The 18853-nt window shown below is 46.3% G+C and overlaps 1 long non-coding RNA gene across 1 annotated transcript; it reads left to right on the top strand.

Moving 5' to 3' along the window:
- The first annotated feature begins 4402 nt into the window (after positions 1 to 4402).
- LOC124110164 (uncharacterized) lies at positions 4403 to 17660 on the top strand. The gene is made up of 4 exons (XR_006857192.2): positions 4403 to 4486; positions 6730 to 6836; positions 13903 to 14073; positions 16330 to 17660. It is a non-coding gene; the product is annotated as an uncharacterized LOC124110164 (long non-coding RNA).
- Positions 17661 to 18853: the final 1193 nt, after the last annotated feature.

Genomic DNA, 18853 nt, shown 5'->3' on the forward strand with positions numbered 1-18853 from the left:
CATGCCCTTGAAAATTAAGGGAGCCATTTCATGAATGCTTATGTGGGATTGCCTTTTCCCTGTTTCTCCAATACAGAGCCTTGGGTCCTGTCATTCTCCCTCCTGTCCTGTTCCCATGAAGATACTCCTACCTTCCTAGCAAAGCAGAGGGAAGCACTTTGCTCCCTGTCCATGACAGCCAGGTGCTTCCCCAAGCCAAACAAGTTCTTCCTTCCTCTCTGAGTTTAGTTTCTCAGAAAATTGGAAAATCATTACTAGCATATGAGGTTTTTAAGGCATTTTTTTAATGATTAAAAAAAATCTCAAGTAGTTAACCCTATAATGATGCTGTAATTGATCGCACAATACAAGTGCCTGAAACGGGGGATCATCAGTCTGAACCTTCTTTTTCACTTGGGTCAGGGAACTGCTGTGCTTCTGGGGGGCTCTTATGGCGAGGATAATAATACCCCCTCCTCAGCAGAGTGAGCTGCCCCACTCTCAGCTCTCCTTCACAGTTGTGTTTGTCGCGCTCTTGGGACGTGGGGCTCTGAGGCAGCCTTTTCTGCTCCTCAACACTACTATGCAGCTGTGCTTTGCAAGGGGGCCCCTGTTCTGGATTGGAGGTGGGTAATCTTCCCCACAGCGCTCTCTTGTCAGCCTTGAGCATTTAAAGTGCAAACGTGGTTGGCAGCAGTTGATGTGCCCTTGTTCACCCGCCTGTGCTCATCCATTAGCTGTCTTCGATTGCAGGCAGTTCACCAGGCAAGTACAAGTTCTGGTCCTGTAAGTGCTGGGAGCTGGGTGTTCCTTGTCTTCACTCCCCCAAAGCAGCAGGGGTTCCTTTTTCTCTCCTGTGTAGCTCTTGAGTCCAGTTTAAAAAAATAATATCCCCTTGATGCCTCTGCCAGGAGTGTACTAAACTTACCGAGGAACAGCCATTTATCACATACCTGTCATGAGGAAGGAAGGCTCTGCCTCTCTATTTTCAATTCTCATATCAACTCTGGGAAGTAGGCATGGAGTCAGAAAGATCTGGATTTGAATGTTAATGCTGCCATTCCCCACTCTGTGACCTGAGATACCTTAAGTGACCTGAGTTTTATTTCCCAACTGTATAATGAGGATAATAATACCCTCTCCACAGGGTTGTGAGATGTAAGCAGACCTTTTACATGGCTCCTTGGCATATAATAAATGCCTAATAAAGGTAACTACTACCACAGTGACTTTGAACTTGGCCAGACTGCTTGATTTATCCAAGGTCACACAACTAGTAAGTGGTGGAATGGGGCTGACAATTCAAATCTTTTGAAATCTATTTCCTTTTCATTCTCTCCTCCTTTAGCAGTAAAGACTCTGTTAGTGCCAGAGCCCCACGAGACAGAAATTGGAGCCCTTGGGTACTGCGGCGAGGAGCTGTGCAATTAAACTCTGAGGCTAATAATAATAAAAAAAAATCATGTCTCTTGAGTACTACTATACAGTTGGTATGTGCAAGGCACTTGGCATGAGTTCTCGAATCTTCTGAATGGTGCTTCATCCAAATTTAGACATTGGTGTTCTGAGCCAATATCATTGACCACATGAAGAAAATGCCCAGGAAAATGGATGCAAGTAAAGCCACGTTGCCATGTTTCAGCTGGTAGTATGCTGACCCGAGTGGCATGAGCAGTTAATGAGGGACATTGGCCAGGTGTCGGGCCCTGGGCATTAAAACCAACAGATGCTTCCTCTTGCCTTACTGGAATAGCTGGAGAAACTGGGAAAGGAACAACATCCTTACTTGCTGCACTGAGTGCCCTGTCTGTCTGCCACCTGATTCCACAGATCTTTATTTCCTGTTGAGGGAAATGCCACCATGCAACAGCTGGCCTGGAATTGTTAGCCCATTTCATAGGTGGGCTCGGAGAGAGATGTAACTCACCCAAGGTCACAGTCAAATAAGTGGAAAAGATAGAGTTAGAATTGAGATCTTTTTGAAGGAAACATGAGAAATGTGTCAAACCTTAAAAGGTCTGATGATGGGGGGGCTATCTAGGAGCACAGGTGTGTTGGCTTGAGTGCTCTGTTACAAGTCCATTGGCCATTGACCTCACTGAGTGACTGAGAAGCTCGGAGCCTGAAAAAATGACGTCCTGCTGGGTGCAATGACACATGCCTGTAATCCCAGCAGCTCAGGAGGCTGAGACAGGAGGATTGTGAGTTCAAAGCCAGCCTCAGCAACGACAAGGCCCTAAGCGACTCAGTGAGACCCTGTCTCTAAATAAAATACAGAATAGGGTTGGGATGGGGCTCAATGGCTGACTGACCCTGAGTTAAATCCCTGGTACACCCCCCACAAAAAAACCAGACATCCTCGGGGAGGGGATGGTAACCTAAGTGCCTAAAAGGGGCAGGAGGGACTCCTAACAGGTGGCTGTCAAGTGCTCCCTGCAGCTCTGGCAGCTGGGCTCTGGCAGTGGGTGCAGTTGCCTCCCTGCTTGAAGTGCTATTGGCTGGCTTGCCATGGAGAGTGAGGGTCTAAGAGGATGGACCTGAGGCTGTCCCAAGCATGCTGAAGTCATTGCTGGAGAACATTGCCCCCAGGGAGACACAGAATGTCTCAGACACTGGAGTTCTAGAAAAAGAGCCCAAATTCAAATCCTAGTTACTCCATGAGGTTCCTTAGCATGGCAAACAAAGGGCGATACTTCCCTCTGCACACCCTGGTTTTGTAATGTGACAAGTGGGAAGGTGCCAGCCATCACTTTCAGGATTGACTGAAGACCTGAGCAGTGAGTGAAGACCTGAGTCCCTGGCAACATTGCTGGTTTTTTCTTCCCCTCCCCGTCTTCAGTCAGGTACATACATGCTGCCTTATATCTTCCATCTCCTTGCAGCCCCCTCCCCCCAAAATGATATTTCCTTGAAGATATGGGTGGAGGCCAGTAAGTATCTGGGCAAGATGGGGAAAGAGAACTGAAGCCCACATTCTTCCCTCGGGAGTGCTGGTAGCTGACCGCGTTCAGCCGAGTCTCCTTCGCTAACCCTCTTGACTCAGTGGGCCGTGACCACAGGGCTAAGCAGCTCCAGGCTCCAGCCTCAGCTCAGGCTCCCATCATGACTCCATCTCAGCTCATTTTCTCCTTCCCCTCCCTCTGCAGGCGTGGCTGGCGCACACAGATAAACTCTGGCAAATCTGTCTCAGGATCCGTGTTGCAGAGAGTCCGGCCTTGGTGCCATCTCCACACATATCCTGGTGTCCCTGAATTTGGTGCACAAGCCTGCCTCCTGCTACTAGGAGCTGGGAGAGAATGGTCCAGAAGCCACGTGGCCTAGATTAGAGTCCCACACTCCATTGCTTGTAGCTCCGTGGACTTGCAGATTAACCTGTGGAGCTCAGCTCCCTTATCTGTAACATGAGCATAATAATATTATCATAAACTGTGGCCTATGGAGATAACTCAGGTCGTGCCCTTAGGCTAGAGCCTGGTACACAGTGACAGGCAGCAGCATCGGGCATCAGTAGGAGCCCGGACTGCTGAACACCCGCTTCTCCATTCCCAGTTTTTTGGGTTTCCTTGGAATCCCACAGTCCTGGCTCACCTACTTTTCTCAACATCCTTCCTCAGCTTGGCTGACTCCTTCCTGTAACTGTAAACACACTTCCCCTTCTGTCCCTCTCCTCTCCCACCTCCTTTTCTTCCTCCACGCTCTCCCCCTTCAGTGAGCTGCCCTTGGTGGATGCGTGTACTTGTTAAGTGACGCAGTGCAGTCTGTGAGGGGGACCAGCAGACTTGTCATTTGCATGAATACCCTCAGGGATTCCCATTTGGGCTGCTCCAAAAGTCAGCCTGTCAGAGCTTTTGAATCATGTTAGTCATTTTGTTTGTAACTTATGCCCTTGAGGAAGGGCACCCGCCTGTCTGGTAATTGTGCTATTGTCAAGGCTGATGATGCAGAGGGGGTGGGGGGAGATGGGAATCTACTGTATGAGGTTCTAAGACAAGAGGCTGCATCAAGTTCCAGAATAATGAGGACACATGATTGTTCTCTTCAGTTTTTTAGACTGTTTCAATAAGGTCTCTAAATCTCAGTTGTTTATACAAGCATCATAAGATTTCTAGGAAACCTTAAAATCCATGGACATTATGTGCGACTGTGTTAGTCAGCTTACATTACTGTAACAAAATACTGAGGTGATCAGCAAGGGAAAAGGCTCACTTTAGCTCCCTGTGTCAGAGGTTTCAGTTCATGGTCACTTGGTCCTGTTTGTCTGTAGCACAGTGTACCACATTGGAACACTTGGGAGAAGAAGCCTGAACACCTCAAGCAGGCCAGGAAGGAAAGGAGAGGCGGGACCAGTCCCAATAGCTCCATCTAGGGCACACCCCAGTGTCCTCACTTCCTCCCACTAGGCCCCACCTCCTAAAGGTGCCACCTCCCAACAGCACCACAGGAGGAGAACCAACCCTTTACCACATGTGCCTTTGGGGGACAATCAAGATCCAAGAAGTTCCAGCAGGTACAAAATTACAGTTAAATAGGAGTAAATTCTATCGTTCCAAAGCACAGCAGGGTGGTGACAGTTAATCATTTACCATGTATTTCAAAATAGCTAGAAGAGGATTTTGTTCCAAAGAAATAAGTGTTTTCAGTGGTGGATATGCTTATTACCCTAATTTGGTCATCATACATTGTAGACATGTATCCAAATGTCACACTGTACCGCATAAATAAGTACAATTATTATGTATTTTTTTTTTTTATTAAAAAAGCATTCTAGCTACGTGGGAGGCTTAGGCAGAATTGCAAGTTCAAGGCCAACCTGGGCAATTTATCAAGGTCCTGACTCAAAACAAAATTGTTAAAAAGAACGAGGGACATAGCTCAGTGGTAGGGCAATCCTGGGTTCAATCCCTAGTACCGGAAAAGGAGGAAGGAAGAACGGAAGGGAGGGAGGGAGAGAGGGAGGGAAAAGAAAGGGAAGGAAGAAAAGGAGGGGGAAGGAGGGAGGGAGGAAGAAATTCTACTAATGTCTGTTTTGGATTCAGTTGTTTGGCATCCAAATCAAGGAAAATAGTTTCTGGCTCCACAGTTCTAAAAATGTGCTTTAGGAGAAGAAGAGGGAATGGGACTGTGAGAGGAAAAGATTAAACAGAAAACCATGAAGAGAGAAGGAAGAGGAGGGAGCAAACATTAGTTATTGCCAAGTGCTCAGGACCTGACACATGTTTCTCTTTAATGGTCACCAAGGCTCTGTAAGGATAGAGTGCTGTCCCCATTTTGCAGATGGAACGGTAGACCCTTCCTAAGACTGTTCAGGTTGCTGCCGCCCAAGGCCCTTGGTGCGAATCCCACCCTGTTGGAAGAGCTAGCCTGTCGAGGAGTAACTTTTCGTAGCTCTATAATCAACTTCAATTTCTGTTCTTACCCTCGTGGTGTGTATGGTCAATGCTACGCGGTTGTGAGTAAGATATACCAAAGTAATGATCTTGATCTGTTCATGTCAAAGCAGTGAAAGTTTTATGATACATTCCTACCCCCATCCTTTTAATTCAGAAAACTTTTGCAGCGCTTCAGTTCTAGCTGTTCCTTTCCATACCATCTATGGTTCAATCCTTTGTGGCTACATGAAGTGAACCTACTTACAATCAACCTTGTGAGCTTAGAAAACTCTGGAGGCGGGGCGAGGTTATAAGATTTGGGTGCTAAGATAAGGCCTGCGTTGCCAGCCAGGGCGATCCTTTCATCTCTGGGCATGGACAGTTCTTGCTTTCATAAGAGCCTACACTGCACGACTTCTTATTTGATGCCTTCTTATAATGGCTACAAAGATAGGAAAAGGAGAAATTGTTTTGAAGAAGAGAATTTAGGAAAGAAATGAAGATGTTTCCTTTGCTCTATGCTTGATTAAAAAAAAAAAAATCTGAACAGCTGAATTGTGGTCTTTTTGGCTTTAAAGAATAAAATTCCCAAGGCTTTGTGTTGGACTTTTGTGGGTCTCTGACTGGCTGTAATCCCAGTCATCTAAGCTGTGTGGTTGCAACTGTTCATATTGGCAGTTGAAAGTAACATGTCGCTGATAAACAACAACCACCACCTCAATAAACATATCAAAAATGAGGCACTTTTAAAGTGGAGTGTGGGGTAGGACCTATGTTGGTCTCATCGTGGTTTGCAAGGGATGATGCTGGGTTTCCATGAACCTCAGATTTGAGGAACTTTTCCAAGATTCTTCTTGGTTCCCTGGAGTCCCGGGGTTTCATAAGGTCAAAGAAAGTCATTCTAGAGTACATCTGAGGACAGATACAGCCCAAAGCATCAATTTTGCTTTCTCCCTTTATTCCTACCTGTCAAATATTCTCCAGTGTTGTTCTTAAGCAAGCAATTCTTTGTACTTTTCTGCTCAGACTTTCTAAATAAGGGGCTGAACCATTTGCTTCAGAAATAAAATGTTCATAGGATTTCTTTCCTATGGAAACCCACCTGCAGGAATAAAGTCTGGATCCTGCCTGCAGTGAAGAAACCCATGGAAATATCTTGCAAGTGGACCTGGCCATCTTGCCCCTACCCATCCTTCCCAGTTCACACCCTTCTCGGGTTCTGATTTAGAAGCACTTAATTAGGGTGCTAATTAGAACCTAATCAGCTTGCTAATGAAGTAGCTGACAGCCTGGATCAATTTTAAAAGGAGAAAGCATCCGGGGCCTTTTATTTGTGCCTTGGACAGGAGATGACACGCTCTTTTTAATTGCTTTGAAATAGGCTTTGCTGAACAAATCAAACTCTGTCGTTCACGTTGGTCACATTGCCTGTGCCAGCAAGAGGCTGAACTGCAGCAAGAGGGACGCCTTCGTACTTTGGAAAGCAAGGTTTGTCTTTCTTTGTGCCTGATGCATATGCAGCTTACCCTTGTAAGGGGATTCTGCTGCCCAGTGATCCCCCTTCCTGAGCTCTGAGCTTCTGAGATAATCGCTATAAATCCCGACTAAGCTGAATTATTTGACCAGCACATCTCCCATAGTGTGTATATATTTATCTATCTGAAAATGTAACAGTGACCATTGAAACCAAACAGATATTTGAAATAATATCCCCTCCCAGCTTTTTTTTCTAACCTGAATGCTGGTCTCTAGACATAGAACTCTAGGTTTTGATTATTATTTTTGCAGAAATTACAATAGTAGTGTATTCTGACATAGTAGACATCGCTCAGCAGGACATGAGGTTGCGCTCTAGGCTTTGGTCACCTTGCCCACCTGCAGATAGAAGAGTAGGGCCTGGTGATGGGAAGAAAACTGAGACAAGGGAAAGGGAGAACAGGCAGACAAGGTAGCTGGGACCTGAAGGCAGGAGAGGCGTGCAGGTGCCAGGAAGTGGCACAAGTGTATAGAGGCAGCTTCAACACTTAAAAAATGCATTCTGCACACCTCTGTGTGTGCTGGGCTCTGTGCTGAGCACGGGTGGTAGGGCAGGGGAGAAAGCTTGACTCTTTGGAAGACAGACACTGAACAAAGAATTGTAAATAATCCAGTGTGCCAGGGCTACGGAGGATCAGTTCTGGGCCCTGCAGGCATGTCCCACATGGACACTGCAGATTTCCTGAGGAGTAAGTCCACACTGAGAATAAAGGTCAAAGAAGAGGTGCCTGGGCAAGGGAGGCACAGCAGGCCTGGTGCACGGGACGTGAGCAGGAGGAAGACAGCATGTATTGTTCTAGAAACTAAGAAAAGTCCTGCGTGTTGGAGCAGCAAGGAGGGAAGGGTTTCATGATTGAGGCTGGAGAGGTGCCCAGTCACTCACAGCTTTCAAGCCACTTGAAGGATTTTGGATCCTAAGGGAATGGGAAGCCATTAAAAGATTTAAGCAGAGGATTTTTTATGATCAGATTTGTATTCTTGAAATATCCCAGCAGCTGTGTGGAGAGAAGGTTTTTAGGAGGCTGGGTGGGAGGTGGGGATCATCCAAGAGGGTCTCACTGCCGATGGTGGGAATGGAGAGGTGGGTGGCTCAAGAGAGCGGCAGAAGATAAAAACAAGCCAGGAGAGAGGAAACTGGTGGCTGATGGAGTGTTGGAGCCAGGAAGGAGGAGGAGTCAGGAGTAGCTTCTAAAGGTGTGACTTGAGCAACCAAGTTTATGGTGGGACCATTTCCTGTGCGTAGCAGAGGTGGAGAGAGGAGAATTGAGCTGGGATGGGCAATGAGGAGTTGAAGTCTTGGCCATATTGAACTTGAGGAATCAATTAGTGATGTCACAGAGGACTGTGGGATGGCTGGTTATAGAGCCCCACAGAGCTGCAGAGGTGGGGTTCCTGGCCAAACAGGTGGGCTGTAAACCTAAGCTCCAGGAACTCCCCTTAGACAGAGGGGAGACTGAGCAGCAGCTCAAACCCAAGCAGACCCCCGAAGCATCCAGCATTTAATGGTCTTTTAGAAGATGATGAATCAGGAGTAGACTAGGAGACCAAGAAGCGGCTGCCAGAGACAAGAGCAGACACATAGATGCTTCTCATAATCAAGGTTTTGTGAGCTAAGAGATGGCTGTGAGTGGATAAGCACTTAGCACCAACCATGTGGCTTTCAAAAATGTGTAGCGACAACCCCTCTGAAAATAAAGCCTTCTACAGGTGACACCTGGAAGGGTGGAGGCTGAGATGGAGCCCTCTTGCTTGACCTTCCGTTCTGCCTCCGCCCCACTCTCACCTCTGAACCCAGGGCTCTGGGAAGGACACGGGAACAGCCCTGCCCTAGAGGAAGCCCACTTGGCCTGCTGGGTCTGGGCTCCTCCCAGCAGGATGGTCACAGGCTCTGTTCTAAGGCTGCTTCACATGTTGCCCCACAAACCAACCAAAGCGCCTTGGTGTTGGAAGTTGGAAAGCATCTGGGAGCCACTTAAGATACCTGTGCCCCATCCCCCACCAGTTAGTGCTTCAGGATCCTTCCATCTCCAGCTTGGACGTTTATTTCATGAACCGTTCTATGCCCACAGTTCTACACTGAGCACGCCTCCCCGGGGCTGCGTGTCCCCTTAAACATGCACTGGTCACACTAACTACTGGGACCATCTGTTTACACACCCTTCCCCCTGCTGAACTTTGAGTTTCTGAGGGCAGGATCCAGACTTTTAAATCTCAGCCAGGATAGCGCCTGGCACTGTGTATGTGTCCACAATGGTGGCTAAGTTGAATTAAATCACATCGAGTTAAACTGGAAAAGACCTCCAGTGGCCTCTTGTCCTTCCTTCCTGTGCCCGGGGGTGAGGGTGCCCTCCTGCTCCTTGCTGGCAGAACTGGTTCTAGAATCTGGACTTCCGGTCCAGTTTTCTCAGATGGGTCTTCAGTGCTCAGGAGCCCAAAAGAAGCATTCTCAGCCCTGAGTAAATATGCAAATGTGCGAGAAACCTCCCTCCCTGTAAGCTGTAGGTGGCTCTCGCTGGCTTAAATGGTGCCATCTCAGCATCACCCACCAGACCCACTGCGCAAAGCTACTTTCTTTGGAGTTGCTTTTATAAGTAGAAGTGTGACTCTCTCTCCTCCTTGTCCTCACCACCTGTCACGGTGCTGGCTCCTTAACTTCTGATTCTCACCTTTGAAAGGCCATTGCTCACATTTCCTAGTAGAAGTGCTTGTTTTTCACCTCTTACAGGCTCTGGCCCAAGTGCAGTTCCAGCATAGAGGCTTCTGGGGCTTTCTCTGTGCAGAGAAGGGTTAGGAAATTCCTTGGGGGAGTAAAACTGGCCTCTTCCCTGGCAACAGAACAGTGGTTCTTTTTCTGAGGAGTGGTTGGAGAGGGTTTCTGAAGAGCCGTCCTCCCGAGTACAGGCCCACACACTCCTCTTTCGCAATCTTGATGGCAGTGCAGTGACCCTTGATATAAAAGGAACGGGCTGAAGGGCCTCGCGTCTCTCCGCTCACTTCTGCCTTCCACTTACCATCTCCCAGCATCAGCCTCGGTTTCCTCTTGGAGTTTTTCTTCTGCTATCTTGGCCCCCGGCTTTGGACCAAGAACTGTCATCTCCTACCAACTTTGTTGAGGAGGTGGAAAAGGCAATGGGAAAGGCAAGCTAGGCACCTGAGCCTGCATTCAAGCCCCACGCTCGGTCTGTCTCCTAACCTCTGCGAGCCTCAGTTTCCTCCTGTGTGAAATGGGGCTACCATGATGCTTCTTTCTTAGGGCAGTTGTGAGGACTAGTGAAAGTGTCTGTTAAGCCCCCCTGCAGAACGCTCAGCCTAGGCAGTTTCCTAATAAACATCTGTTGTTAATAAACCAATGGCTTTTAGGTGAGACCGTTACCGTTTTGCTGATTCTAAACCTGATAGCACATCCAGAGTGTTATGATTGGTCCATCTCTCCACCATCTTCACAGCACCGGGTGTCTGGTGCAAATAAATGGTGTGTTGCTCTAATTATGATTTTGTCAGTATTGCTATTGTGATGCTTATTGATGGGAAGGTCTCTTTGAAAGATAGATTCTTGGGGGAAAGTACTTACTTGTAGATGAACACACCCAAAGAATGAAGCCTCGATTGCTTTATGTATTTTGTGTTTGAAAAATATGTATTAACTTGTCAAAATAAAAAGAAAAAAATGCTTAACTAATGGTGACTCTTGGACAAATCTAGTCTTGATTCCGTAGCTACTCAGGGTATCCTTGGCAACTGTTTGGGGGAGAGCTGAGTGTCCCCAGAGCACTGCTTTCAGAGGGAGGACACAGAAAGGTTAAACTTCAAAGCTCTTTGTGTCTGTCAGCCTGTGTCTGTAGGCAATGTGTGCTTTTTAGAGAGCCTTTTGAATTACAGGAGGGTGTGGGTGGCCAGATTTCTTTTCTTGAATAGCAATATTACACTTTTTAAACTAATGTCTGGTCTTGATTAAATGGCCTTCTGGTTAAGTGGTGGCACATAACAGTGTTTTAACCCTGGTTTAAGAGCAACCTTAGAGTTTCTCTTTCTTTATATCTTTATACTGGAAGCTGTTACTTTTCTATTTCCAGGCCTTCCCTGCAGGCGCTGTGCTTCTTGAGTTAGGCCATTGGCAATACCAACTACCATGACTGATTCTTTTTATCTTTTGTGCAGAACTGAGAATTTGCAGAATTTAAGTTTTTGTTTGGGTACAAAACAAAATTCTCATGTCATTGCACATGAGAGTATACTCTAAGGAAATAATCAGGAACACCAAAAAGCTGAGGAAATTAAGCTCAGGCTTCCCCATAAGAAGAAAACTCGGGAAATGCTTACAGTGTCCAGCAATGAGGATGTGGTTCAGATCAGAGTACCCCATAAGACAGGCGTTTTATAGAGCCACTAAAACTGTATTTTGGAGTAGAAGATGTGGGAAAATGTTCTTAATGTGATGTTAAAGTAGGGCACCAAACCATGTGTTGAGCTTGTTCTTGACTCAGAGCAAAAAAGATATACAGAGGAAAAGATGAAAGGAAAATTACTAAGCTGATTATTGTACCCAAGTTGTCGCTTGGGCGTGGGACTGTGATTTTTATTTTATGCTTTATATTTCCCCATGTTTTCTAATTTTTCACAGAACACATAAGTTACTTAAATTTAGGTAAAAGTTATTTAACAAACGCACAGACAGAATCTTGTAGGTTCTGGGATGTTGATAGTGATAGAACCTTCAAATTAGAAATTGGCCTTGAGTGGCGGCTGTTGGATATTAATGTTTAGCTCTTATATAACATGTTGTGGGAGGTTTCTGGAGCATTTTATAGCACCTGAGCTCATTTGCATACTGTCCCTGTGTGATAGGCAGCAGGCACTGTAACGATTTTATGGATTAAAAAGGAGGGGGCACAGAATGAGCACTGCATTTTGTCTCTGTGATGTGTTTAGGCTGTGACATCGGGGTCCAGGTAAGGACATGGTGCTCCCATTCCTCATTCACTGACAGCCATCAGGAACCTTGGAAATGGTGTGGAGTCCACTGCCTCTCCAAGAGGAAACTCAGGTGAACAGGGAGCTGGCCTGCTGTTGAAACGCACACTCCTTGCCTTGTTAGGGTGGAGGATGTTCTAGAGATTTTTGGTTTAACATAGAACATTATTCCTTCAGAGGATATTAGAGAAGGGGAAGGAGACCCTGAACTATCACACATTGGACTGGAGGAGACAGGGTAGGTGAAAGGCTGTTCGCAGCCAAGGGACTCCCTGCTTGCTGAATTCCCTAACTGATCCATGGACCTTCTCACTCCCTGTGACAGTCACATTGTAGCCCCTCTTATGTGAATCCTCAACCCCATTTCCTGGTTTTTCTATGCGCCTTGGTGTCTTTCGCATCCCAGCCTACCTGTGATAACTCAATTTTCAGGGTCTACACCCCTTAAGAAGATAGAAGAATTCTAATCTTCTCTCCCTCCAAGTTTTCTCATGTACTTCTACCAGATGGCAACAGTCTCATTTCTATGTAAATACACAGAGTCCCCAACAGTCAGTAACTCTGATATTTTTATCAGTGATTAATGAAGGCTGAACTTTTTCTTTCTTTTTCATAGCACTGAAAGAGTGTGCAGGGATTTTAAAAAAAAAGGGACAAGCAATGATTAATGTGGTGATGCTCTGTTTAGAGTAAACAGATAACTGGGCAGGTTGAATGGAAGGTCTCCCTTTAGCTGCTTGCTCCTCCAACTGTAAAAATAAGGTAATAACAATGATATAATAGCAGCTGCACTAGTCAGGGGAGGGTATGCTGTGCTGCAGTAACAAGTAAAGCTAAAAATATTATGAGCTTAGTACAGCACAAATTGTTTTTTTTCCCCTTAAAAAACATCTGATGTGCATCATTTGGGCCTTCCTGCATCTGGGGACTTTGGAGTGCAGGTGTCTTCTCTCTACTGTTGCCACTCTCTTAACATGTGGCATCTAGGGTTATAATGAGGCAAGGAAGGGAGTGTTAAAAGGGTCATACACTGGCTCTTAAATTTTGTGTCCAGAAATGACATGTCACCTCTACTAATATTTCATTGACTCCAACCAGTCATATGGCTCTGCCTAGCTTCAAGGGGATTGGAAGTTTAGGAGCGTACATGGGCCACTAGGTGACCCCCAAGTGTCTCTGCCACCCTATGACCTTATCCGAGCCATTCCTATGTGCTAGGCACCATTCTCAACATTTTACATGGATGGTCCCATTTATTCCCCAACTTTTTGAAGTCATTACAAATGTGTCCATTATACAGATGGTAAACTGAACCACAGAGAGGCCGGGTTTTTGCCCACATCTTATGGCTAGTCAGTAACAAAGCCAGGAGTGAAGCCAGACAGTCTGGCTCTAGGGCCTAAGTTTTCAGCCTCTGTACCTGTTGCCTCCCTAATAATCTCTCTCGGAGGGACTTCTGTAAAATTATAGACAATGTAAATAAAACACCTGCTGTGCAGTGTCTGGGCATGTAATAGTCATACACAAATGGAAGCTATTTCCACTCTTCTTGTCGTCGTTGTCTACCTCTAATCCTTTCTGAGTCAAGGCGGGGTATAAATAGATGTTGATGTCACCAAGCTTTATTAAAAGGTATTTCTTTTGTCCTGGAATCTAGAGTTGCATGGAATGCTTTAATATAACCTTGTAGAGAAATATCGAGTAATTACCATCACACAGAAGTATTTTAGCAAGTCTTGCCCATTCTTACCCTGTGCTGGCATGAAAGGAAAGCCTACATTTTAATTACTGGCCTGCCATGTCTCATTACTGGTATCTGCAAGGCTTTTCTGAGCAGAATACAAGGATGCAACAGTAGTTTATTTTGTATTTGTTTTAATTAAACATCAGCCCTGATCTTGACTTGTTCAGTAGGTAGTTAAAGCAAAACTACTGTGCTGTAAAGTGATTTCTGAACCTCTTTGTCTAGCCCCAAATACATTTGGTCTGAAAGTGACTCCCCTGTCTCTCTCCTGCCATGAGTTAATTGATATCACTCCTGCTCAAGGCTTGACAGCTGGAGGCTGCCTGTCGCGTGGGTGAGCGAACACGCAGCACCACCCTGGGAAGAGGAGCTGTTGGGGATTCTCTAAATGTGCGTGGACCGGTGAAGGATATCATTGAGTTGGTGGAAGGACAGGGCAATTAATGGTGTGCACAAACCTGTGTGATTTTGGTGGTAAGTGCCATTTCTTCTTGCCCAGTAGGAGATGGAGGGCCAAATCTTGGTTCTGGTCAAACTGCCTTCTTCCTTAACACTGGGAATTGGGGGATGGTGCCTTTTTATTTCTTACCTTCTTTCAATAAGTATGGTTTCTTCTTTTTTTCTTTTTCTTTCTTTTTAAACATTTTTTTCTCTTTCTTTTTGTGTGGTGCTGGGAATCAAATCCAGGGCCTTGTATGTAGTAGGCAAGCCTGTAGCACCGAGCCACAACCCCAACCCAAGGAACCCAGTTCCTGCCATCTCTGACAGAAGATGCCCTCCTGGGAATCTCTCATCCATTAACTCACTCAGTGTGAGCAGGGTGCTGTGCTCAGCAATGGGCCAGGGTAGAAAGTTAAGGAGATGCTGCCCAGCCCCACCACACGCAGGTAAATGAGAAGCTCTGTGAGGCAGAACTTCAAAAGGGCTAGACAGAGCTGCCCAGAGGAGCACAGAGGAGTCCAGAGAAGCTGAGGATTGCTGAATCATACGTGTGGGTGCCTCAGAGTTCATTAGTACCAGTCAAAATCCACAGGTACTTACTTGGTTCCTGAAAACTAAGTAGCTCATGTTAAGTAATGTAATTCCCCAGGACCATTTTAACTTTTAATTAAATGTCATTCTGCAGGTTCTTTGGATGAGGTATTGACACTTTTGGCATTTGAAGTATGTCAACTAGATATTGGATAAAATGTTGGAGGGTCTTTAACAAAAAGAAGTCTTCTATAAGATAACATGCACTCTATGATTACAACTCTATAAAAATACCTACAGAGCCAGCATCCAGGTAGGCACATGCAGGGCGAATGTGACTATTTTATAGTGGTGAGGTTATAGATTAATTCTTTTTTTCTTGGTACTGATGATTGAACCTAGGGGTGCTTAACCACTGAGCCACATCCTATCCTTCCCCTTTTTAATATAAATTTTATTAGAAATAGGGTCTCTCTGAGTTTTGCTAAGTGCCTCACTAAGTTGCTGAGGCTGGCTTTGAACTCATGATCCTCCTGCCTCAGCCTCCTGGGATTACAGGTGTGGGCCACCATGCCTGGCTATAGATTAATTCTTTATGAAACGTTTTTAAATATTGTTTTGCCTCCAACTTAAAGAGAGAAGAAAAAATATTCTGATATAGCTAAAACATTGTACTTAAAAATCAATTGGAAGAACATCAGTGGTGAGGTTCAGAAAGGGAAACTTTAAAATAACTCAAGAACTCATGGAACTTTCAGCATTTAGGAGAGGCTTTTAAAACAGAAACACATTTTTAGGAAAATACAGGAAGGCTTTGAGAAGTTAGTATGTCCTGGCCATTATAGACTTGCTATTGATATTTTGCAAACATCCGCGAAAAACTGAAAACACTCTAAGAAGGAACAAATCATCCATAGTTACACAAATGCCACAAACCAAACAATTTCTCCTTGTTATTCACCCTCTAATATTTATCCACCTGTATACAACATTTAACAGCTTTGGGTAGATACATTTTATTCTGTATCTTTTCCCCCACAAAAGACTATAAGCATTTTAAGGCAATACTATATTATCTCAAATACTTGAAAAAGGGCTTACTGACTACATTTTAGAACCTGTTTTTTTCTGGAACATTTGTTGAACTACTTGGCCTTTTCTTTAAAACAACAACAACAACAAAAACAACCTTTGAGACTGTAGAAGCTATATCCGTCTTGTTGAATTAAACAACTTTGACATTGAGATGAGGAAAGGTGACCGTCACAGACGGGCCTGCCTTGCTACCCCTCGGGGGGATGTGTGGCAGAGATCCTGCAGCCGAGGGCTCTGGTGTTCCTTCTGTTGCTTCAGAGCCTTTGATTCTGTGAGGCTGACCTTGTGGAATGTAGAACTGGACGTGGAGACCCAGCCCACTCAGGGCCAGAACCCTCTGGGCTCTTGTCCTGGTGACAGAGTAGCCATGTGGAAACACAGGTGATACTGTTGTTTAGGATCAAGGGTCTGCCTGCCCAATCTTGCTCTTTTAAAATAAAATTGAGCTCCTGATCATTTCCCGTTCTGCCATGATTTGATCTCCAGAGCCCAGTTGCACCGTCCCAGCCTGGCCCTGGGTGAGCAGAAGCCTTCCTGCTTACACTGCAGCCATGGAAGCAGCCCTGCCACTGCTCCAGGCACTGCCTGCTGCAGTTGGGGACACAGCACCATCTAGTGGGAAGAAGAAAAAGCCCATTGTTGCTCTTTTTTTTTTTAAATTAGTGGAGAACCATTGAAATGGACTGCATCAACTGTCCTCATTCAACACCCAAGCAAACCCAGAAAAGAAAATGGATTTCCTGAATGTCACACAGCCAGCCAGTGGCAGTTCTGATGCTACAGAGTCCCATGAACTGAACCTTGGTTCAGCATTTGAGGTAGGTAAGGAAAGCAGAAGGTGAAAAAGTTTCTGATTTCAGTTGCATGGCATTTCGGACCTCAGCAGAAGTGGAGGAGAACATATTCTGGCACTGGAGCCTGAAGAAGAGTTGTCAGTCTCTACTGGCTTACAGAAGGCCCTCCTTCCAGTCCTGAGACTCAGCAGAAGATAAGCCCGCAGGAAGGATGCTGGGGTGGGGAGCAGGAGGTGCCACAGAGGGTGCATGAGGGTGGAGGAGGGAAAGAGCTTGTGGGATGCCAGCCAGCCTCTCCTGGCCCCTCTCCCCAGCTCAGCAAAATTTGAGCCTCTCGTCTCGGCCCTACCTCCTCTCTCTCTTCGAAACCCCTGCAACTCTGAGCTCCTGTTCTGCAAGTGCATATCTTCCCAGATCCCAAACAAGGGGTGGGGGGCCAGCACCCTGTTTTCCACTCTCTAGATACTCTGTGGCCTTGATTGAACTAGACTTCCATGAGGATCTGCGTGGCTCTCAAGCCTTTCAGCCAATCTATGGCTAAAAGACACGAGCTCCGAGTAGACTATTACCCAGGATTGCGAAGGGGGAAATCACACTGCATTATTCAGTGTCAGCTGGAGGGGTGGAGGGAAAGGTTAAAGCCATTGCCTAGCTCATTCCTTCAAAATAAAATCCAAAATGTTGACGTGAAACATATGGCTGTTCTTGGGGCGAATCTTAGCCTGGTTTCCCGTGGCGATCCTACGACAGCATCCTCTGCCTTCAGAGGCTGGCCCTTCCCTTGACTCCTGGCCTGTGTCCCAGCAGGAAGGACAGACAGCCCATCCTTCTTTCAACACGGGATGGCTTGCAGAGCCTAAAGCCGTGGGTGTGAGTGCAAGGGCGGGCTGTGACCTTTCAACTCACTCCTTTGATTTCATTTTTCAAAAAGCTAATTAGAGTTCAGAGAAGTTTTATGCCCTTTGTTTTTCTAACCTAGAGAATCTGACTCAGGGACTTTTGTGGACTGCAATGTCCCAAACTGGCCAACACTGGACAAAACCTTTAATGCCCAGGGCTGAGTCACAGTGTAGCATCTCCTCGGCCTGGTTTGCCCCAAGCAGAATGTTCTCTCTGTTCTCCAAACAACAAAGCCTGCTGCCAGGCAGCCCCCGGCCAGAAAGCCCGCCCCAGCCAACTTCCCTTTCACCTCTCCATGGTCGCTGGCCTGCGCCCCAAAATTCATTCTCCTCCAGCATGCTTGTTTGGAACCAGGCTTGGATGCAGCGTCTGGGAGTCTGTTGAGATGCGGATGCGCAGACAGGCCTGCTTTCCAGCCCAACACATCCTGGAAAAGGAGTTGTGAGGAACATCTTCATTCTGCAGACCACATATCCCAACAGGAACGCGGTTATTATTGGGGTGCACATTTAACCAGAGACCAGGCACCAAATGCATCAGTGAGATCCAGCAGTGTGTCATCAAAGCCAGCGTGCCCTGAAATCTCTGTGATCATTCATCAGAAGTCTGTGACAAGCCTTTTTCTCTCCTTTCCGGCAGGGCCCTCAGCTTGTTCTTCTGTGTCCTGAACTGTGCTGTCTCTGTCCAGTCGCACCTGCCAGAGCACCTACCTTCTTTGCTGGCCTGGCCTTGATCTTGACGTTGTTAGCCCCGTATTTGCTCCACAGGATCTGGCTTTTCTTCTTTCGCCACCAAATTCTTCTTGTTTCAAGACCTTTGAACAAGTTCCAGATTCCCATGTCCTTCTCTCCCCCACCTTTATGTTGACAATCTTCACTGTGACAAGCAGCCTCCCAGATCATCTTGTCAGCCTCCCTCCCACCTGTGACACCCAGGCTGCGGTCAGCATGTAGAGAGGGTCCCTGGTCAACACCTACAGGCAAAGCCCTAAAACCATGGGAATATACCGCAGGCCCATGACCCCTCGAGGGGAAAGGGAAGCTAAATGTGGCTTTTAGTCTTCCAGAAGGTATTTATTGAGTTCTTTCTGTGGCCAGTCACTTTCCAAGGTGCTCAGGATATAGGTGTGGCTAAAATCGATAAAAATTCCTTCTCGTGTGCAGCTCCAGAGTCAGCCTCCATGGCATTCATGTAATGAGTGGAAATAACTTTGGCTGGGGAGTCAGGAAGTCTAAGAGCTCACCTAGATGCTTCTACCAAACAGCAAAGTCTCGGCTCCCTCTCTGATCCAATCTGCTCGTCCCTTCAGTGAAAAGATTGGACTTGGTCACCTGTGAGCACACAGAGCTGCGACTATCCATTTAGAGCGCAATCCTGGGCTTTTCATCCAAGAGGGTAGAGCTCCCTGCTCCTCCTTATGTGGAACATTCCAGCCAGTTCCCCTCTCCGCCCTCAGGATTCTTTTCAGCTTTGATTATTCCTTGGTCTTAAGA

This window comes from Marmota monax, unplaced genomic scaffold, assembly GCF_021218885.2.
Source record: "Marmota monax isolate L192 unplaced genomic scaffold, Marmota_monax_Labrador192_F-V1.1 WCK01_AAM20220418_F8-fsc00008, whole genome shotgun sequence".
Lineage (NCBI taxonomy): Eukaryota > Metazoa > Chordata > Mammalia > Rodentia > Sciuridae > Marmota > Marmota monax.